At 27.7% G+C, this 24,725-nt stretch overlaps 1 long non-coding RNA gene across 1 annotated transcript; it reads right to left on the bottom strand.

The window, feature by feature from the left end:
• Positions 1 to 511: 511 nt before the first annotated feature.
• LOC132923137 (uncharacterized) lies at positions 512 to 5,778 on the bottom strand. Its single transcript, XR_009661103.1, has 3 exons — positions 3,917 to 5,778; positions 2,796 to 2,891; positions 512 to 907 (listed from the first exon to the last, which is right to left on the bottom strand). It is a non-coding gene; the product is annotated as an uncharacterized LOC132923137 (long non-coding RNA).
• Between the last annotated feature and the right edge of the window lie 18,947 nt (positions 5,779 to 24,725).

Genomic DNA, 24,725 nt, shown 5'->3' on the forward strand with positions numbered 1-24,725 from the left:
AATATATTCTACTTTGGAATATGAAATTAATAATAAATGTTGCCATTCAAAAAAGTAAAAACTTAAAAAAAGAATAATGATAAATATAGTTTTTTTTCAAAAATATTAATGTATAATTAAGTTAAAAAATATAGAAATTGTTTTTAAGAGGTTAATAGTTTTTGAAGTAAAGTGTTTACTTTTTGAAGAATTATATTGTACGAGTATAAATATGATAAAAAACAACAACAAACGTAGAACAATAAATGATCAACATAATAATTTATTTGAGATTTGTGTACACCCTATGTATATTACCCTATACACTATTCATTTAATTTTTTGTAATAATAATTTTAATAAAAATGATAATTTTATTGTTATGTGAGCAATTATTTGAGACTCTTATAAAATGAACTAAATAATAAAGTGTAGCGATTCTCAATTTTTACCATACTGTCATTAATAGGTGAATAAATATTATATATTTTTGCATGGTAACGATATACTATAGTGTATAAGATGATAAATACTATACGACACAAATCTCTCAAAATTAAACAAGTTTATTATATAATGTATACATAGCTTAGTAATAAAATAACAAATAAAAAAAAAATATTTAAAATTTAAATTGATTACAAAAATGTGTTTCTTAAAATATTTTTGTATTTTCGTTTCATTAAAAAAAAACTCTTCCAACTGTTATTGACTCCATGATGTTAAATAAAAATAATCAAACAAAAATCTATTAATCTATTAATATATTTTATATTTACATTATTTAGGTTTATCGTGTTCGATGTAAGTAGAAAATAAAATTACTTATATCTATATCAACTCGTGTATTATATATTTATATATAAACTGATTATTTTGCAGCAGCTGCCTTTTTTGTTTGGTACATAGGTGAAAACATGATAGATACCTAAAAATAGAAATATTACAACGGAATACTTGTTTTCTTTTTTTTTATTGCCTAGTTTTAGATAAATATGTATCGAATTGTATACATTTTTATGAAATATATAAAAATTTATTTTATATATTATGAAAAATTTCATAAGAATTATAAAAAACTGCAAAACAAAATTTTAATTATACAAAGGGAATTTAGTGTTATGAGAGCAATGTTTTATGATATTCAGAAAAAATATGCAATTTGCATTTGAATCTTTTCCCTAGTTATGACTTATAAAATTGTATGAACTAGAAACATCATTAACAAAATATAATCACTTCTAAGTAAATGTTATAGTGTGTGTTTATTATATTATTACTATGTTTAACACACTTAAGTCTCCTATTCGTATGTTGTTCGCTATAATAGTAATTTATTATATTTAATATTCATGTTACGGTGATCTTAAGTTCCGGTTCATTAGCCTTATCTTTTGTGTAATTATCTTCAGAGTCTACGAAACTTTCAAACAACTTGCATGCAAGGAAAAACTTTTAGACTATATTGATCAAATCAGGATCATTAATATAATTTATCGCTTCTGAAATTTAAATGAAAAATTAATATTTACTTTTTATTATATTTTATTATTTTGATATAATTATATACATAATATTAATATGTAAATAAATACACGTTATAAAATTACATACCAATATTATAAATAATACACAGAATACACATGAGTAGTTTATTTAAATAGTTTAACGAATCGTTAATATTATTGAAGTAATTTATAAGATTTGAATGTCTTATTATTATTAAGATTTTAAAAAATGTCTAATAATGATGTCGAAATTTTATATTTATCGATTAAAAATCAAAACTAATTTATTGGTATTTTAAAGAAGAGATTTATCAGTTTTTTAATGGTTTCTAAACACGTATACAAATTATGAACACCATCTAAAAATACTGGTAAAATGGTTACAAGCGAACTATTAAATTTTTTTTTGTTTATTAAATGAATTGTGTACCAAAATATAAATACAATTAATAATCATGACTATAATTAATAATTATAGATTATTATTAAATAATTTAAAGGTTACGAAGAGAAAATATTATATATTGTTTTTAAATGTGTGCCATTAATACATGATCTATACACATGTTTTATAAAGTTTTTCTGCTATATACTGGTAAATCATTTTTTTTTTAATTTAAATTAATATTATGTTCTAGATAGAGACATAATTATTATAATTTAAAGTATTTTTTGAATTTTTTGGACCAAAATAAAAAATAAAGGTTTTCGATTCCATTTTTATTTTTTTTTCAAATCAGGACTAATTTAAGCAAGTATTAAAAAAGTTAAATAATTAACTTATATCAAGAAATAAAATCGTCTGGCAAGTTCCATAGTGGGTGAATCGTGGGTATGTTTTATGCGCAGAGACCATTTTGGTGAGTATGAAAGTATTTATAGTAAAGAACAATATTTCATATATTATTGTCAATGAAGAAAAGTTACCTTTAAGGCCTCAAAGTACAATAGTTATTATTAATAAAATCTGAATTATGTATAGGTACACAAAACTAAATATACAATTTAAAAAAATACAATCATGAGACTAGGCAATTAAAAAAAATCCATGCAGAAAATTCAATATACTATTACGAATCACAAACGTCAGACCTAAACAAATAACACCTTAAGTATAGGTATAAGTACCACATAACAAACACCACAACCACATATTGTCGACTAAGGTCAAACAGTATATGTAATAAAGAAACCGCTAAATTTCATCACAATGGAAATTATGGCAGAACCCAAAAATATGAATATTTACATAAACGCATCCAAAGTAAAATTAATAACTATACTTGTGTTAGATCTAAATTAACTTACGTGGTTACAGTTTATAGATGAAAAGGCCTTAATATAACATGTAATATAATCTGTTGAAAACGTATTTTATTAATTTTCTATAATTTTGAAGGGCCACTGTAAACAAAACAAATAGAATTATAATTAAAACCTATTAATTAAGTAAATTATACACTGAATAATTCACCAAGCATGCTTAAATCCTTTTTATTTTTCAATTATGCCGTTTTACAAAATCTAATTTTTGGAAATTTTAATTATTTTTAAATTGTTGAAATCTTTTGTATTACTTCTAATTAAAAGTATCCCGTACAGATACAAACTTCTGTTTTTAACACGACAATCCCCATTTTATACTATAAATTATTTAGTTGATAATTTTTCTAAAAATGTTGACGTATCAAAATCAAAATTTAAATGAGTATTTTTGAGATATTTAATTTGATGTACTATAAGGATAATGGGTCCATGATAATATTAAAATGTGTATTATATTGTCTATCAATATTTATAAAGTGTAATAATGTTCCTAACATATTAACGAATACTATATTCGATATTATATCTACTTTATATTTTCGTACAACAATTTTTATGGAATTTTGTCTATAGTATAAACATTTATAAAGTTGAAAATAAAACTAATTTCCAAATAATTATCTAGAAAAATAATTTACAGAAAAAAAATAGTTTGAAAAACATAAGATTGTATCGCCACAATACAAAAAAATTTGAAACAATTTTAAAATATGGTTTTTAAGCATACCAAAAACTTTCAAAAATAGGAATTTTTAAATGAAAAAAAAAATGGCTTTGAGCATACTTGGAAAATTACTCTGTAAATGGTAAGTGTCTTAATTAGAAATAAATATTAAATATATAGATTGTACAGGAGCCAGAGAAAGAAGTTTTAATACAACACAAGATGACTATTTAATTTAACTTTTTTGTACTTATTTGTATACTATTTTGAATGTAAATATAAAAATATACACAAAATATTTATATATGCTATTTTTATTTTATATATATATATACGAGTATATTATATATTTTTATATTTATTCATCTATATTTTTGTTTTTATTATTACATTTACATATTAATTTTAACTACACTTTTAGTCATACCTTGTTACTTACTTGTATATTCGTATCGTTATTGTAGATTGAATTTTATTTCCGTGTTATAGTCTTATATTATACAACTATACTTAAGACAAAGCACAAATTTTATTGGATTAATATTAGGAATAAACATGATTGAAAAAAATAAAATAAAAGGATTGCAACTAAATCATTAATCTGCAATTATTAAAATTATCTATTACATACAATTATCACACTATCAATAATTACTATAAGAGTGTTATTAATAAAAACCAATAAGTCATAATAGTATGTGTACTGCAATGATATGAATAATGTTAGTTTAGTAATATAAAAATAAAAACATAAAATATGAAATTGAAATAAATAAAACGATTTTATAAAATGGCCATTGAAGCTGCAGCTATAGGGATGAATCTCATATCTATATATAACATAATATCCGACTTTACCTGGAGCAAACAATACATGTAAAAGTTGCTTTCGAGATGGGGTTAATCATCTCACGGCATTCGTCAGTTTAATACCACACGAATGTCTAATTAACAAATCTGAACAGGAACTTTGCATAACTTACAACGAAACGCAGCAATCGTTAAGCATCGGATTCTGCCAACCGCAGAACACACAACAGTGACGATCAAACATACTTCGTTATTAGACGAGGTGTATTCGTCGTTAATTAATATAAGGAACTACGAGCTTAGGAGTTTCTATACATAATATACAAAATTCGATGGATTTCAGCGATGCGTCTGACACAATACTGCATAAATTAACATTTAACTCACAGTTATGTACTTACTTGAAAATGTATGAATACCTATTGCAATTTAAAAAATTAACGATATTACTTATACAGTTATACACTATCCCCTGTAGTATCTAGGCTTATTATAATAAAATTACTATAAATTATACATTTAATATTTTTTAAAATACATATAATATATATGTATGTATGTATGTATAATTATTAGGGAACGGAATTAAATGAAAAATGCATTTTATCTGAATGTCCGAAAACGTAACTTTCCAAGCACAAAGTTCATTTCATACATCAAGGAATTAAAAAATGTAACTTTTTTGACATTTATAGTGCATTTTTTTATATTTTTAAGTCATTTTTATATAGGAATTGATAAAATTCGATAAAAATTTAGCAGCACCTGATATTATACAGTGCTATTATAAAACATAAGGTAAAAGTATAACGAATGTATCTATCTAAATTGTATATTAATTTTTTGGAAATAATTTTCAGAGTAAAAAGAAGATAGGAACACTAGAAGATGATGAAAATAATACGAATAATTAATACTTAAGAATAAAAATGTATATAATCAAATAAACTTTTTCAATGTTAAAAATAATTTTATGAGCATTTTTTAAAAACTATTTCTATTAAGAAAGCATTAAATCGTGTTTTTAAGGCATTTTTCTTGTTTTTAAAGCATTTCAATCCGTTCCCTAATAGTAATTATACTCGAATAAAATCATAATATTTTTGATTTAAACCATTAAAAACTTTTTTAGTAAATTATTTGAGTAGAATATTTTTTTAAATATCAAGTAGGCACTTATGTAACATGTTCCTGTGAAATTAAAATTAAAATATTCATATTTATGAAACTGTGTGCATATTACGAGTATTTCATTACTTATACTGTTTTGTTATTGTTCAATTTTGAATGTCAAATTTTTATTATTTTATTGATCTGTTATTTTAGATGACCATTGAATCCACAGATAATTTTACTTTTTTTTTTTTAAATAAGCTTAAAATCTTAAAATTAAGTAATAATTAATTATTTCATGTTTTTATTATAGAGACATGATTATACAAAGTTACATACTAATAGTAGAATAAATTTGTATAATACACAAATAAATTAAATTTCTCGAAATAAAATAATTATCTGTGATTTAATAATATAAATTATTTATACATGTAATAAAGTTGTGTTTGGTAATAACACGTAGAAACTAAAAAGTAAGAATTATTAACCAATTATTAAAATCGTAAAATATCTTGTAAACATGATTAAATTATGCACCATTTATTATCATTTGATTTTAGATGTATACAATATGTATTAATATTATTACAGAGTTAAGACTTTAATAATATTTAAAAACAGATTTTGATGTACTTATTATTTTATCAAATTCTTGAAAAATTAAAAAATTAATAAAAAATTATATTTATTGACTTGATAAAAGTTTTTTACGTTATTTTTATGATGATATATTTATTAAAATATTGAAACGATTATAGGGGTCCCGAGTCACTTATCGTTCTGATGAATATTACTGGATTGTAAATATTAATAATATTCACATAAGTGCTATCGAATGTGTTCTGACATCAATGACTGCATTAACCAATGCAGTCTACATTGTGGGTAGGCATGTATACATTATTTTTATTGTTACTGGTCATTACTTATTGTTGCATTTTACATTTATATAAAGTAACATCGTCGTGTCTAACCAGTTTTCGATAATGTTCAAGAACTAGATCCCTGCAAGTATAGGACTCGCGGCATTATTATATGTATCTCCTTCGGCGGCGGAGGTATCGAAAGGTCATGAGAAAGGGGTGTCCGGCAATTGCGTTCGTTGTTATTCCCATGATTTCGATCGACCGGTTACTTGTGTCGTCGATCAACGACCAGTTTGGTCGATCGCTTATCCGTGGGAAACGATATTATATTATATCATATGTATCGAAAAAACACGATCGCGTATTATTATTGTATATATTATTTTGTATAGTACTCGTCAGGCTTTTTTATTCGTAAAACCCAATGTATCGACTCATCCCTCGTTCGTGTCGAAAAGGTTGCGTACACTGAACAGGGTTTGACCGTATATGCGGTGTAATATCATTGTAACGGTGAACCGGTTAACAAACGATATTGTTATTCTTGCCCAGAAACAATCTGTTTATAATATTAATTTCACTGTTTCGAGTTTTCGAAAAAAGCAACGAATTTTTTTTAAGTTATAACGTGGTATAAATTATACAGTGTGATTCTTTTATCGAACCAAAATCATTGTTACAAAATCTATTAATGTTTTTACATAAATTCCAGTCAAAATAAAATAATTTTTTTTTTAAATTGTCTTAATATTTTGTTTTGTAATAATTTTTAAAATTTTTATTTTTGTGAATGACAACATATATTATAAATTTCATATTTTGAAGTAAAATATTTTTTGGAGTATTCCGATACATAAAAATCGAAATTCGGACTAGCAGTTTTTGAGTTATAAGTATTTAAAAGTTTAGGTGAGCGGAATGGAGTGGTATGAGGTGTGAGGTGGGGATACCTTGCAAATTGTTTGTCTATTACTTCGCTCGCCAAACTTTAAATACCTCGCTATTACTCAAAAACTACTTGTTCGAGTTTCGATTTTTATGTACCTATCGGAATATTCTGACAAATATTTTGCTTCAGAATATGAAATTAAAAATAATGTCGTTCAAAAAAGAAAAAATATTAAAAAAACAATTTTTTTAAAAAATGATGTTTTATTTTGAATAGAAATTTTGTATAAAAAGATATTTTCAAAAACTAATAGTTTTTGAAACAATGAGTGTTGTTCAATAAAAGAATCACTCAGTACATTTTAAATGTAATGGTTTTATAAAATATGTATATCTCATAGGTAATATATTTTATTTTTACGCTAAATTTAAACTATGAAGCTAATTAATGTATCCTTTATTTTATCAAAATAATATTACAAATTAAATAACGTTATTTTCTTTAATAGTCTTGAATTAGAAGCTAATGGAAAAGGTTGAAAATTGCTAATGAAGTGTTTTATTAAAATGTTAACATTTTTATTAAAAATAAATAAATTATCTTTAAAATATAAAGTTAAGTTCTAATAATAGTAATTTATATTTAATTAATTAAAAATCTTAAGTTCGTGTTTGAATTATAAAACATTGTATAATCATTACGATTTAAGATATTTGGTGATTAATGAGTTTAATTATTATATACTTTGTATCGATTTTGGGAAGATGTCATTAACAAAATAAAAAAATCATAATTTATCAAGACGACATCACACTCGCATGACGGGTTATCTCGGTCTTAGAAACGTACAACATAGTAAATGTGTGTTCAGCAGTTTCAATTTAGAGCAGTTATATTTTTAGTAAAAATATAATTAAATGTTTATAATTTGATTAAAAATTTAAACTTCGCAAAGAAGGCTCGAGAAAATCAGAAAATACAGTATAACAGGCAAATACACTGTATTATAAAAGGTTAATAATTTTATATTAATAGGTACACAAAATTGGAATTTCTGAATACAAATATGTCATGTGGGTGTGGCGTCGTCTTAATCATAATTATAATCTTCTTCTTTGCATGTGCTTAAACTATCTATTGCTATTGTTGTACCATAGACTAGTGTATTTGAAATTTTCTAATAACAGTATCGAACATGAAAGTATACTACATTACATTGTATATAATTTGACACAAAACATATTGTTTACAAATGGACAAAATGATTAAATTTACCGGACACCGGTCAACCAACGACCATAATCAACTTTATTCCGTAAAAAGGACCGACCGGTGTTTTAGAAGCTGAAAACAAAAACATTAACTTACCCTTAGCATGGTTTAAACGCAATACATAAACACGCTGCTCGTATACGACAATAAACGAAGCATCCAAACGTCATTTTGTTCTCTAAACGATCAAAAAAATTAAATTCTTATTTTGTTTATTCTTCATTTATGTACGATTTTACTAAAATTGTGAATTAGATTGTTAGGATAATGGTCATAAAATCACATTAAACGAGACTATTTTTTTTTGTTATTTTAATATTTGGTTAACTATAGTTTATACAATATATAATATGTACAACTTTTTTTAATTTGTACGATATTGTATTAATATAAAATATGTTAAGCAATGAAAATTCAAAAATTAAAAATTTATAATATCCAAATTAATTTTTGAATATTTGAATTAAACATAGGTTTTTTTATTATTATTATAATTATTTATATTTATTTTTATGACGAGTAAATAAATATCGTAATTTGTAACAGTAAGTTACATTTGTTACATTTAAAACAAAATAGAAAAATTTGACGGGCGATTAAAACTGAACTACCACGATGGTGTTTTGAATGAAACTAAAATTTGAACGTTCAAAGGTTTCAGATAGACGGATAAATATAAATTGCGATACATATCTTGATTGACAGGAATTTAATGACTTTAAACTTAAGACACGAGAAACCACTGCGCTAGAAACGCTAAACACGTACCTATGTGTATTTTGTATAATAACGACATGAACCCCAACACTATTTGTTGTAGTGCTAAGTTTTCAAGCGGTAAAAAAGTATGCATAAACTAATTTTATATTTCTCCGTATTTATCTAGTTCCGAGTTCCGATGTCACATGTGCGTGTACGTAGACGATGGTCTCCATAAAAATTCTTTTCCATGGTGAAATTCAAGTCACTGACGACGGTGTGTGTGTCATACAATAATAATCCAACTTTAGTTGTAAAAACATTTCATTGCGTTAAATAGTACGTCCATCGGGGTTTTCATCGGGTTGCACGTAGTTATTCGTGTCGCTCGCGATCGGCACTCGTTGCACAGACAAAATCGTCATCACCAAACATCGTCGTGTACGGAAAGCAAAAACGTAAACCACAACAATTTATTATTGAGTTGATAGGTTATAATTGTTATTAAAATAATATTTTAAACGATTTAGTGAAATTCGATTCAGACCGGTCAGTCGGACGGTGCCGCACACCGCAGCATTCTCAGGCCATCGATACACTGCAAAACTTAATCCACGACTACGAAAAATCCCATTGTCGCCTTGCACACACACGGACTACACACACACACACACCACCCACCTACGCATGCACACCCACACCATACATGGTATTTACGAGATAAAAAAAAATCCTCTCCACCGCCGCCCGTTGGCTCTCTTTTTGCACATTTTTCTCGGCCGAGCTCGCAGCGGTCTGATGGAAAAAATGACACCACGCGCATAGCTGCCGGCGCATTTTTTCCGCAGACCGGGCACAGCCATTGGGCGTTCGGGAGAGTCGATGTATGAAAAAAAAAAACTAGTGGGAAAAATAAAAATCGAGCAGAGCGATAAAAAAAAAGGAAGAGATCCCTTTTTAAACACGCGTTGTGTGTACCCTTTTTGTTCGGCCATGTCGGAAAAAAGGGTCGAACAAGCCACAGCCCCCTCGCTGATGTGGATGCTGCGGTGCACGCAATGTAACGACGGCGGCGATTCTACCTCTGCGATTCTATACAGACGTGCGCACGCGTGTTGAAATCTTTTAAAATAATAAATATGTACCTATTGTATTCTATATAAAAATAATAAAAAGTATGAAAAATGAAAATTTAATAAATAAATTGATAAAAGTGAATTTTGAACGAGTCACAGGGTACATCGTCTATACATACATATAGGTCCTTGATAACACTCATAAATTATTATACTATTTATAACAGCCAACAGGTTCTCCAATTCTGTTAAAAATCATGAATACCTGTACAAAATATTATATTATGTATTTCTGTATATAATATTAATTATTTTTATGTTAAAACTTCAACTCAAATTCTTTTAAAATACGAAAAAATAATTCGACAACAGCGACCGTATTCTAAAGTTTTAGATCCATACACCCGGGAAAATGCGCTCGAAAATTACACTTTTGATTTAACGTATTCCATATTTTACATCTCATACCTATGAATAAAATAATTTTTTGATTATACAGTATTGGTATTCGATAAAGTGGTCAATGTTTAATGTATATTACCTATATACCGTTGAAAATGTAGTCGTTGAAATAAAGTCGAATCGTCTTTTATTAAAAAATTAGTTTCAAGTCGATAGCTGTGAGACAAGAATAAAATATGATTTATCAAAAGATTCAAATTGTAAAAAAAATTATCATCGAAAAATAAACATGGTATTTTGACATTTCTTGATAAACGATCCTAAACATATTTTATAGTTTCTATTTTAACAATGAAATCATCCAGAAATAAAAATAAAAATTCTGTTTCATATCGATTATTTGTTATATTTTATACTATTATTGTTTGTATAAAATACGTAATATGTTGTAAATGCTTTGAATGCTCCCTCTAATTATTATATAATTTAGTTTCATCACTATATATTGTATTCTATAATATTTGATACGGTGATGATACTACTAATAACGTAGGAGTCGCAGGACGGTAAGAGCGATATGAAAATACAATAACAATATTCAACATCAATATTTTATATTTGTTTTTTTGTGAGTATTTATTTAATTTTAATTTTAATAGTTACAAAACTTAACACTACTATGTTTCAAGTTTAAAATAAAAACAGTATAATATACTCATATAATTCAATTTGTGTAAGCAGTAAGTTCCTGTATGGACATATTTATTACAAACTAAAAATATTATTATGTTTTATATTTACCATACAAATTTATTTACTCAGTAAATTAATGACAAACACTTAAGGTGTTCAGTATTGGTTTAATATTTAATATTTATGATGATTGAAAGACCAAAAATGAGAAAAAAAACATAAATTGAAGCAAAATAATGAAGATTATTTTGATTAGTATTTCAGAATAATAATTTAGAAGCATTTAAGTAATAATTAATTAACATTTAGACATTAAAATAATATTTCCGAACATCAAGTGTCCGAAAATACCTACTTCATAATTGAAATATTTAATTTAGTAAGTAATTGTCTCGTAATGATTAAAATACGAGTTGAAACTGCATTATCGACAATAATACTTGCTATTACTATACCTTCTATGTCGCTTTTGTATTCGGGAAATAGTTAATTTCGAAATATACAATTTCGGTAACGCAATATAACAGTTGATTTGATAAAATGTCTTTAACAATAATTTCTTAAGTATTCTGAATTGAGAATAATTTATACCCATGGGTATTACTACTACCGTTGCCATTAACAAAACGATAAATTTTCGGTAGAACTACCTTACCACTCCTACTGTTGTATGCATGTATACTTAGGGTTGGTTGATGGACACTTTCGTAGGAAATCTCCGGGAAAACATTCAAAGGGGTTGTTACCGATTAATTTCCCCGGTAACGCCGCACCGCGCATCATCTCACTATCCCTTACCGCTCTAGTACTGAATATATATGTGTGCATTTATATATATATGGATTTTGAACTTTTTCCGAGATTGCGCAAACAAGACGTTGGTGCTCTGTAGAAACGCTCCATTAAGGGCACCGGATAATTACTCCTAATATCTTGCCAGACCCGATAACCTAAGAGAATGCGAATGTTTATATATATATGTGTGTATGTGTGTGTGTAAAGCGCTAAAACCCTTTTCGATTTTCCGGTTCGAATAAGTTATAAACCAACTTTCTATCTGATGGCATAAACCGTACACGCATTCATTGGGATCTCTCTTAATATAGTCACAATCACTTAGGACGAACAATCTTAATGTCCATATACTTGGGGATCATTGTGGTGGCCGGTGGCGATTGTATCAACATGTAACTACAATTTCTCTAATAACTTAATCTCTAATTACTATAATTATTTTTGTGAATACGGAAATGTTGTTGATATATTTTCATTGTTTGCTATTATTTATCGCGTATCATTAATCATCAAAAAAAAAAAAATCATCATCTTTACCAATTTGGAAATTTGAAATGCATTATATGCATATATTTTTAATTATTTTAATATATAAACTAATTTAAAAAAAGTGTAGGTAAGACACATAAATTGGAAAAACAACTAGTTCAGGTGTCTAAAGTAGTATAATATTTATATTATGTGTACATTTTTAACCTGGGCTCAAGCCCGTTTATATGTAAATAAAATAAATAAAATAATCTTATAGAACGAAGCTCTACTCAATGAAATAATCATCATAGTTTCGTCAGAAACGAGATTAATGAATACATTATGCAGGTTTTCACAGATTTTTAAAAATTACGTCCAAGAATAAATATAAAAAAAAAAACTTCTGTTCAATTCGATACTTAAAAGTAATACTTTATAAAACCTACGGTAGGTTAGAGTATATATTTTTTATACTTACATTTTCGTATACATAAATGTAAATATTTTTCACATATATATAACCCATTGCTTTCTAACCTTACAAATTACGTTTTATTTTTTTTGAGATAGTTGTCACATAATCAATATTTTTTATTTCTGTATTAACATAGTAATTATTAAATATTGTAACGCATTTGTATTATTACTGTGTTTCATTTTAATGTTTACATTTAAATCATTTCATTTTAATTTCAATTTTTAATTAGATACCAAATGCATGATAAAAAATAAGAACTTGTAGGTATAAAAGTTCAGACTGTACGTTCGTCATTTTCGACCTCATTCAGTTGGATCAATAAAAAAGTAAAAAGGTCTTTCTGTAATATTTAATTAAAAAACGTATTAAAATTTATTAGTATATGTTATAAAATGTATATTCATATTTCTATGCTACTTGACCGGAAAAATTATAGTCGTTTCTGTGTTATATTTTTAAGTATAGATTCTCAAATTGAATTATAATAAGTATATACACAGCTTTAATAATATTTTAAATAAAACAGAAACGTATAATTATATAAGTTATTATTTGTTGTATGATAAAACAATAATAAAATATTTAATGTAACTGTAACAATGTTATTAATGCAAACATTTGATAATTATAAGGTTTATATTTTATAACAAATTGATGCCCATCGCTAACAACTTAGACAATTTAGGTTTGTGTTATACTCATTTAAAATGTGCAATATACACCATTATAATTATTAATTAGACTCATAGACCATAGTGTTTGTTTTCGTAGAATACCACCCCTTTTATACTATATTAAATTTAGCTACTTCTCCACCCATTTCTCGTCTAAAGTTTAAAACGTTCCTACTAAACTATTATATGAATGCGTAATGGGAATTAATAACTAAACTCTTAAAATATTTATACAGCATGAATGTTATTACTTGTATTATATGATGTTATTGGCTATTCGAAATGTTAAAGTAATTCGAAAATAGCAGCTTTAATTTCTTAATTTTCAGTTTGGCAAACCAAAAATATTTAAAACTATTATAAACAGTAAAGACAGATTTTGAATACAAACATACAGTATCGATTAGAAAATAGTTATTTTAAAATATGACAAATCACTATTATAGTCGTGATATAAACAATGTACATTTGTAATTCTGTAATTCTATAACTACGTGTACACGTATACTCGTATTAGTATGGTTGATTTTTTTTACAAGATTGGTGCACGTTTTAAGTAAGATACAAACGTCTATTTTATTTTCCTTTCGAGGGTGTTATTATGTGAATCAACATATTAAAATAAAAAAAATTGCTTAGACGACGATATTTTTTTGTACAGCATTAATTAATTAATTAATTTATTATTAATTAACTTGTTTCATGTTTTATTAACAACACATTTATAAAAAAATACCTAAATCTGTACATGAATCTGATTTAACCTTATAAATATTATTCGCTAAATCAATCATTTTTTATTTAAATAGTGACGAATTCACGAAGTGAATGATATTTTGAATATCATAATTGTGATAATAGAGATTTTACATAAATTTAAATTCGCACGTACCTAAATATATTTAAATAAAAATAATTTGTACGAAAAACTGTTCAATTTTCCTCGGGTATGAAGCGAGTAGAATCATTAGGTTTCATAAAATTAAAAAGTAGTAAACGAAAATCCTGCAGCGATAATAGACCTACTAAACATATAATATTAATATATATATATATTATTACTGCGCCGAATATAAACGATAATATTATAATATATTAATACATATCATAAATTTTACCGTGTATACGAGTATCTCCTTCACATATATTATTATTATTATTATTATAACTGTGGTTCCGTAAAACAGTAAAATGATTTCGTGCGCGAAATCGGTACCCGGCTGGCACTTTGTCAAACTTTCCGGCAACCGCATAGGCGCGCGCGTATTCATTAATATGCAAGAATACGTGCTGTCTCGCGTATACACATTTCTCAGGGCTAAAAGGATTTCAAGATGTTTGCGAATGCAAATACGTGTACGAATTTCGAGGCGGTCGGGGCGGTGCGCGAGGAGCAAGCGAGGCGAGCACCGTATATAATGCGCATACATATTATATATATTATTTGAAAGGAATGGGCGGCGGTGGTACTTTTGGAAATACACAGCGGCTGTGCGGAGTATATAATATATGGTAAGAACACGTGCGGCGGTGGCGGTCGTATACACCGGCGATGACGGCTGTTGCGAGGGTGGTGTGGGGGTGTACTTTCAGGGGTGGGTATACGCGCGAATGTATGTATGTATATGTGTATATATGTATGACAAGGCGTGTGTGCGAGCGAGGAGATTGGTATAGGACAGTGGGCGGGCAAGGTAAAAGGATCCTCGGTAAGACGTTGGCTTAGCCTCAACGAGCTTGTTTAAAACAGATTAAACCAGAGCGCTTTGTAATTTAGAACCACCGCTAGCGGAGGCTGCGGCGGCGGCGGCGACGAGACGACGACGACGACTACGACGACGACGACGACCGGCGGTTTACTGGGGGGGGGGGGGAATGGGTAGGGGGCGGACGGAACGAACGAACGAAAGTACGAATACGGTGGTTTATATATATCACTCACACACATACATTATATATATATATGTATCCGTGTGGATTTCCCCTTTACGCAGTACATGTATATATGACAGACTTGTGTGTGTGTGTACTGACGAAGAAGACACGTCGTGTACATACATACAACACATATATACCTATGGGGCACGTATACGAGGGAGAGTAAATGAAAAACAGACGCGTGATGTTTCCTTAATGGCGACGGAGAGGTGTACGCGCGTACAGCACCATAAATATATATACAAGAGTGCAGAGCCAAGACGACGAAACGAATGTGTGTGTGTGTGTAATCGGGTGAGTGTGCGTGCGTGTGTTCTCACAATCTGGGCCGGGCGAGGGGCGAAAGGCATTATATATCTACGTATACGTATACGGAATGTATATATATATATGTATGTATGTATATACGTATATACCTAAGTGTATACGGGGCAAAAGTAATTTCGGGTTTTCGCCGGCGTGCACCTCGGGGAACGTATATATATATATATATGTGTGTGTGTGTGTGTGTGTGTGTGTGGGCTTGGCGGAATCGGTAGACGAAAGAGCTCGGAAGAGAAGTGGCGGCGAACGAGGGAACTTTAATAAACGTGGATGCTTACACACAAACACACTCACACGCACGCGTGCACTTGTATATATGGGTGTAATATAAACAGAAATTTCTCTCTCTTGTCTTTTCTCTCTTTCTCTCTCTCTCCGTTCCCGTCTTTCCTCGCGTCCGTCTCATATATTATATAACTCTCTCACTCGGTACCGTGCTCCTTCTCCGCCCACTCTTTCTCTCTATTTATCAACCCACCCCCTCCCTATCTCGCTGCGCCTTCCACCGCCGCGAACATAAATGTCAAAAACACGTACCTCTTATACACCGCGCCGCATTCGAGAGAAAACGCGTATATAATGTATATATATATATATTATATATATGTATAATATATGTTTGTGAAACGCAATTTTCCGGAACCCGAAATGTCTTGGCTTAGTATATATCATATAATATAATATATTATTATATTATAATAATATATACAAACACACCGGGTTAACATCCGCCGCGCCACATGGTCTTGCAGCGAGTTTACCGACATAATAACAACTCGGGCGAAATATCGTAATAATAAGAGCGGAGACGTCGGTGCTCGAGAAGCGCGCTTCCCTTAAATATATATGTATATATTTAATATGTACGATCGCATAACATCGTCATAACGTAATATTAATATAATGCAACAACAATATTCGTTCAGCCCTTTCTGAGATTTATATACGAAAGGCTTGCTGCGTGGTACGTGCACCGGCGGAGTAGGTAATGATATTTGTTATAAATAGATTGTTACGATTTAATATAATCAATGTGGTCGTTTACACGTGCATATAATATCATATTATTATATTATACGAATCGTGTACAAAACAACTTCAATATATATAGCTAAAATGTATAAACAAGATTGAGTCGAGCACACACAAAGTTTTAAGACGGTTCAACAACCACCAGCGCGTTATTATATATAATATCTGAATATATTTGATGTACCTACTCACGTGCCAGAGGGATAAGTGAGAACCCTCTTATTGTGTTTGCTCCTGTGAGATCGAATTTCAAACCGATCAGTCTTACCCAGAAGTCTCAGAAACCATGTAAAGTAATTGATTTCAAGAAGTTGTACATAGGTTTTGAAGGAAACAATAAGTGTATCACGTCGTCGTCGTATTGAACGAACAAGATACCTTTAATACTTTAGAGCACTCTACGCCAAAGTTATTTGTCTCTGTTTTTCGCATCGTGGAATATAATGAAAACGAGTTTACACGAAGACCTAGAAAATATAACGTTGTATATGCTTGAAAAAAATCAACTTATACCCATACGATTGGCACACAATTATTTTTTCCTACACCGATTGATAAGACATGCATTTTTATTACGTACCTTATGATAAGTAATTATACAATAGAAAATATTATATTTATAAGTTATAACTTATTTATCGATACGATACAGGGTAAAAAGAGAAATATTTTAAAGCTATTATTACGCATTACGTATATCGTTTTGACCATTGAAGAAATTTTATAGTTGTACTAAACTACAACTACTATTTGGTTTAACGTGAATCATACAGATTTGGTTGAATATTATGGTTTTTAGTTTATCTTTTAATATTATTAAGTGTTAAAAGTTAAAATGTATCTTAAATTATAAACATAAAAAAAAAAAAAAAATAAAAAAGTACCTAATTATTAAAATAATTTTTAACAGCAAAAATACGGTTCTACATTCACATCACCCTTTCTATGAGGGACTGATTAGCGGTATGATTCGTGGTACACAAAGATACATACTACAGAGAAAAGTAAAGTAAAAGTATAAGTCTTACTTGAAGGTTACTTGAAAAAAAAGAAGGAAAATTAAAATGAATACTTAATACTCTTTAAGAGAAACAGAATTTTTTTACTTATAGTATCTAGTTAAGAAAACAAAATAGCTTAGACTCTTCTGTCAATATTCTATTATTGAATTTTAGGGGTCAATCTTAGGGGTAGAATACAAGATAATAACTATGAAAGAATGATATATTTTCATATATGTCTAGAAAACACAAGAATTTATTCTGTAAATGTATAAAGGATAAAAATATTTATAAATAAATAAAAACAAAATTGGGGTAGTATACGAACTTGGTTCCCAAAGTCTGGCTAATCGAATTTAAGAAAATTGTAAATCATTGTAATGCTATTTTTAAAATTTTTATTTGTCATTTACTCCAACTTTGGTTAATTGATATTTGCCAAACACACGTTTAGAATTTCACATATGCTACACTATAATTATATACAGTGAATTAATACATTTTATGCTAAGGGTTACTAAGTAGTTATGCTATATTAAATATGCACTCCTTTTACCTTTATAATAAAAAAGTTACAAGTATAAAAAACTATCAAATGTAAAGTAAAGAATTAGGTACAATAATTTAATGCAAACTGAGGAAAAATTGTGTAATGAAAAAGAAAAAAAATATTGAAAATAACGGAACATTATGTTAATAATAAAATAGTAAGTGTAAATAATACAATAGGTATTAATTGTGTTAATTAGCGAGAAAAAAATGATTGGGTGGTAAAGATTTACTGAAAAAAAAATTTTTAAAGTAAAGAATATTATTGGAAAAATGTATAAACTGTAAAAAATTCATAAAAACATTGAAATCAGGTGACATGAGTCTTCGACCTTGCAATTAAATTAATTTAGTGATATTTTAATACCCACGGTTTTCCATTTAATAATAATTTTTCCTGCTGGGTTTAATATTAGTTATAGGAGACAGAAAGTATTAAAAATTTTAATCTTTTATATACACTTATTTCAGTACCACATTAAAGTAATTTAAATTTAGTTTATTTATTTAAATTGAATTATAAATGTTGCGCTACACATTCTACTAAATGTCATTGTATCTTGATTTTTTAACAAGACAATATGTTATCAAATTAGATGTTTAAAGAAACTAATTGTATGTATTCTAATTTGTATTTGCTCGAATAAAAAACATCAGAAAGTGAAAACATAAAACGATTGAAACAAATATAAATAAATCGTTATGTAATGAATAATTTTGCATTTCTTTTTGATTTTAACTAATAAAAATACTAAAATGATGTTAACTCCATTGTTATCTGAAACCAGTTGCTTTTGACTTTTTGAGTGTAAATGTACACAAGACACGGCTACTGTAGCCTGTGGAGTATCGAAGACGTGTGATTGCCTGCATAACAGATTTACTTCAGGAGGAATGATACAAGTGGTCGTAAACTTTCGAGGCTTTGGACTAGTCTTTAACACAAATGGAAGTACATGGATATTATTAGCCACAAGGCACAAAACCCAGGTCTGCAAGTGTTATAATTTTTATAAATTTGATACTAGTCAAGGCAAACAATTATATTAGATAATATCGTATGTACTATGTAGCATTAAAAATAGGTAACACTCTATAATATTATATTGGGTTAAATTGTCTATGCTTTTATGCTATATATATATTATGGAATTAATTTAAAGTGAAACGTGGCCAAATACCGTTTTAAACGAAGAAGCGTCGACTGATGCGAGATATGACTAACTTTTCGATATTGTACAATGTACAGCTTTCACGAAACTACGAAAAGTACTTCCGTAAACGCTTTGCGAATTGTGTTAGTAACTTATTAACAGTAGTTAGTCAGCTATGTATGTATGTATGTATGGAAAACATGTATTATAATATTATTTGAATAACGCTTTTATTTTTATCGTAGTAGTTTTTCGGTATATTTTTAAGTTTTCTTTTGAATTGTAAACTACATTTTTAATTACTTAAAATAATTAATTTTATATATATATATATATATATATTTTATATATTATATAATTATTATGGATCATATTGAAATTTTGGTTTATTAGTTGTTGGTAAAAAATTATTGTTTAAGATTAGATTAGATATCGTTTTAAGGACTGTCATTTGTTTTTGAAAATTATTTTTCTATACCTATTTATATAAATATATGATGTATTAAAACTACATATTTTAATCGTATATATAGTTTATTTATTACTTTAAACATATTTTGCGTTCTTTTTTAATTTAAACTCTCGCATAAACTCTGGAATTTAGTTTATTTTTTTTTTAAATTTATTGTTATTTTCAATTTAATACTTAATATAAATGGTAAAACTTAAATTTTATACAGGTTTTGAAATTAAAAAAAAAATATATATTTTTCTATTTTTTTTTGTTTTAATATTTATAACAAGTATAATATTTATAACGAATAACTTTCGATATTTTTTCTAGTAGCATGAAAAACGTCACCTACGAAATCAGTAAAATTATGATTTCAACGAGTGGAGGAGTTAACGAGAGGAATTACGAACTATATATACTGGAAAATAATATGCTCTAGTAAAACACAATCAGTCGAAGACGTATTGGCGTGTGTTGTCGGCTTTGGTTAGTTGTGTCAAACTATCGCGGACGAAGCACATGCATATTAATGACGACGAACACACCGCAGCCCACGAGTGTTGTGAACGTGAGGACGGATATAGCTGTGTATAGGTACGTACGCTGAGGAATACAATAAATTGCCGTCGACGTTTCTCGTACTTTATGCGGTGCTCGTCAACTCTTCTACACAGACGCGCGTCGTTCTCATCAATCCCGTCACCACTATGTATACGCATATAATATGCATAGGTTTCCCACTCCCTGTCCTTAATCCCGGACCGCAGTGAATCCATATTTATTCTATACATCTGACGAACGGTGCGCCGTCTTCTTCATAACGTATCTGCACGTCTTCCTCGTTATAAACTTGGACCGCGAGTTGAATACTCATCTAGGGTTTAACATTGTTCTTGTAGCGTATAATACAGCCTCCGTCATCCTGCGACTACCGCCTCCGATGCTGTACACAGTATACGCTTCAAATACAAGACTACATTAGAATATACTATATACTATACATGGTTAAGTACATAGTAATACGTACACATATTATATAGTCTGCACACACACGCGTACTCATAGGTATATACTTCAAAAACTTAGGGTCGTCTTTACGAAGTGCCAGATAATAGCAATATATTGTTATGCGCGTACCGTACACAATATACACCATTTTTGTGTATTATTATGAATACACTGCACAGTACATATTTATCAAGATCGGGAATGTTAACTTATTTTTTTAATTCCTTAAGTTGACAATACACAGAAATTAAAGTTAAATATAAAATTACAAAAACTTCGAAAAATTAGTGACTTATCTTAGGTACATCAGTTAATTTTTTTTCTCCAAATTATCCCAAAGCACAAAAATGAAATTTCATACAAGTATATAAACGAAAATATATGTAAAATATAATACATATAAGTGTAATTTACAGAAAAAGGAGGCCATATAAATCCAATAATAAAACTTTACTAATAGAAGTTATGAATTATATCGTTTAATTTGTAATTAGTGTTAAATATTTTTTAAAAGATCAATAGGCACCATCAGGTTATTAAACACATCGAACTGAGATATCAAAAATGTGATTGTTGAGAGACTTCAAATTAATGTGTTTGGGTCATTTTATAAATTAAGTATATTATATAAAGACGTTGTCGTTGAAAATATATTTAACATTATTATATAAGATTACACCATATTGCATATTTGTTGCATCAACTTGTTATTGGAATTGTACATCACGCGATCGTTTATTTCTGTAACAGGGCCATAAGGTCACTTGTATATAAAGGATACCAAGTGCACTTTTTGCTTACTGCATATTATAGTATTGGCTCTGTGTACGCCGTGTATAATTATATCTATGTTATAGTTTGATTGCTTTTGAAATCCAAAAATAGTGCAATCAAAACTTCACCTACAATTTAGTATTTGCACTAACTACCCAGCTAGTGCGATTATACTAGGAAAATATATTAAATGTTTAGTAACTGCATATTATAATGGAAAACAACTTAACTCGTTAATTTGGAATTTTATTTCGGAAAAATAGTAACTTATTATGTAACTCAGCTAAAAATAGCTTTATGTTTAATTTGTCGATGTCCAGCCGTACACATTATATACCAGACTCTACACATCTGCATTGACGATTCTGTATTTAGTCATATACTCAAATCTAGGATATGTGTTTAAAAACAGTAGTTTATGCTACAGTGTACATAAATGTACACGTGGTATTATATATTATGTAGGTAGCTATTTTATGCTACGTGGAAATTAATTTTGAATGTAAAACAAATGAAGTAGCTTTGTAAATTGTTGTGCGAAGAGTAGGTAGATATTTAAATTTACATACTATTGGTCGTTCAATTTTAACCTTTCAATGATAATCTATTCACAATTTATAGGTTGACAAATAGAAGTTATAAATACATTTTAAACATTTTTTCGTTGATTTAATTATTTCTCGATAAAAAAATTTGTGTATGTATCTATTAAAAGATTCCTCATAAATTCATAAATTGTTCTTACAGCATTTTAAATGTATCAAAACAAATACTCACCATTTTTTTTTTCAAACAACTTTTTATTATAAAATTAAAATTTAATTAAAATATTATTGAGCATAAAGCAATAACAGTAGACTTATTCGATAAGATCCAACTTTGATTTATGTATATATTTAATGTGATATCACGATAATACTATTTTAAAACATAATTTAATTTTAACCAAACGCTATTCAAATTGAATTAACATAAAGAAAATGACTCGTTCAAATATTTGCGAAGCAACACGTGGTGTCCGTTTTCTTCATGCCGCACGCCGTGGTCAGTAGTTAATAATGCACGTGTGGCTGTCGGCATTTTGGGGAAGTGCATCGTTTTGACCACAGCTAAGTATCGGTCAGTTGCGACTTCGCCCACCTGAGGGTGAAATGTGTTTATCAAACGCAGGGGGATAGAGGTATATAGCAACCGGATAAACGGTTTCTATATATAAATACTTGTTTTAAAGGGATCAAGGTGGGGGTAATATTGATGGGAACAATATCAATTTAACGGGAAAACATTCAAGATGTTCACACGTATAGTGGCATGTTTCAAGTTCACTATTAAATAATTATATCAATATTTATCCTTAATCTATGTTAGTGACAAGTCAGTTTTTACGGAAATTTTTAAATTATTATCACATACCTATAATGGTAAAAGTGTATTAGAATTTATAATAAAATAATAATACGTAATAATAAATACAGTTATATTAGTCTTAAGATTTTAATTTTTTTTTAAAAAAAAGATCTTATATATTTATATATAATTTATATATAACTACAAATTCGCAGGTAAAAATTCTTTTGATAAATAAAAATTGACATGTAATTAATATTAATATGATCACTTTTTATTATGAGTTGTTCAAAAGTATATTATTAAATGACATATTTTGATGCACGTGATAAAAATATATTATGATTTAATTCTTAAAATAATAAATTTAAATTTCCAAAAAAAAAAAAATGTGTTATATAAATTCGCATTTAATTATATGAGGAGTTAGGAGTTATGACTAAATGATTAGATATGTATTATTATAAAATCTTAGGTAGTCACAATTTGTGAGTTATCATTAAGCTGATAATAAGATAAATAATTAATAAAACTATACTTATAATATAGTTATTAGTGGTTTTAGAATTTTAATCTATCAAATGCAATATAAATAAAAATCAATAAATATTACTTATTTTTTTTTTTATTAATTATTGAACTCAATTTAAGTACATAATATGCTCTATACCGAGTATATGAAACAAAATAAATACACAATTAATACACAAAGTCTGGTAGGCATTATTTTTCTTAAAATGCTTAATTTATAATTTTAAAAAAAATGGAACTAATTTTATTAAATATTAAATAAATGTGTTTGTTTTTAACTACTATATTAATATATTAAGTAATTTCTACAATATGACGGTTTTAGAACTTTCTCTTTCTATTAATTGTAAACACTATGCAAAACACAATATACTTATTGTTGTTACATTAGAATAAAACGTTGATTAAATAATAATAGGTAGTTGATAATAATTTATCATCACTAATTTTTGTGTCATCTATTTATGTAGGTACTTATCGTATTTAGAAATTTAAAGAATTCAATGAATTATGTGTATATAGATAGGAACGCGTCTATAAAAATAACTTATTCTATTAATAGTATTAATGTACAAAATAAAAATTTTTTTTTTAGATACATATTTTTTTATCTTATATACAAACTTATAAAAATTCGATAAATCTATAGAGCAGGGGTCACCAATTGATTTATATGGAGATCCTTTTTGAAACTTAACAAACTGGCCGCGGTTCCTATCAGTTTTAATGATTTCAACACACTTTAATAAATACATTCTTTTTGTAATAAGTATTTATATCTATAGATTTATTTATACATTTATCAAATTATAATAGGTATAGGTACACTAGTTTTAGTTTTATTTATTTAAATTATAAAATTTTTAAAATTTACTTCGTGGATAAGGGTCTGTAA

Source organism: Rhopalosiphum padi, chromosome 2 (assembly GCF_020882245.1).
Source record: "Rhopalosiphum padi isolate XX-2018 chromosome 2, ASM2088224v1, whole genome shotgun sequence".
Lineage (NCBI taxonomy): Eukaryota > Metazoa > Arthropoda > Insecta > Hemiptera > Aphididae > Rhopalosiphum > Rhopalosiphum padi.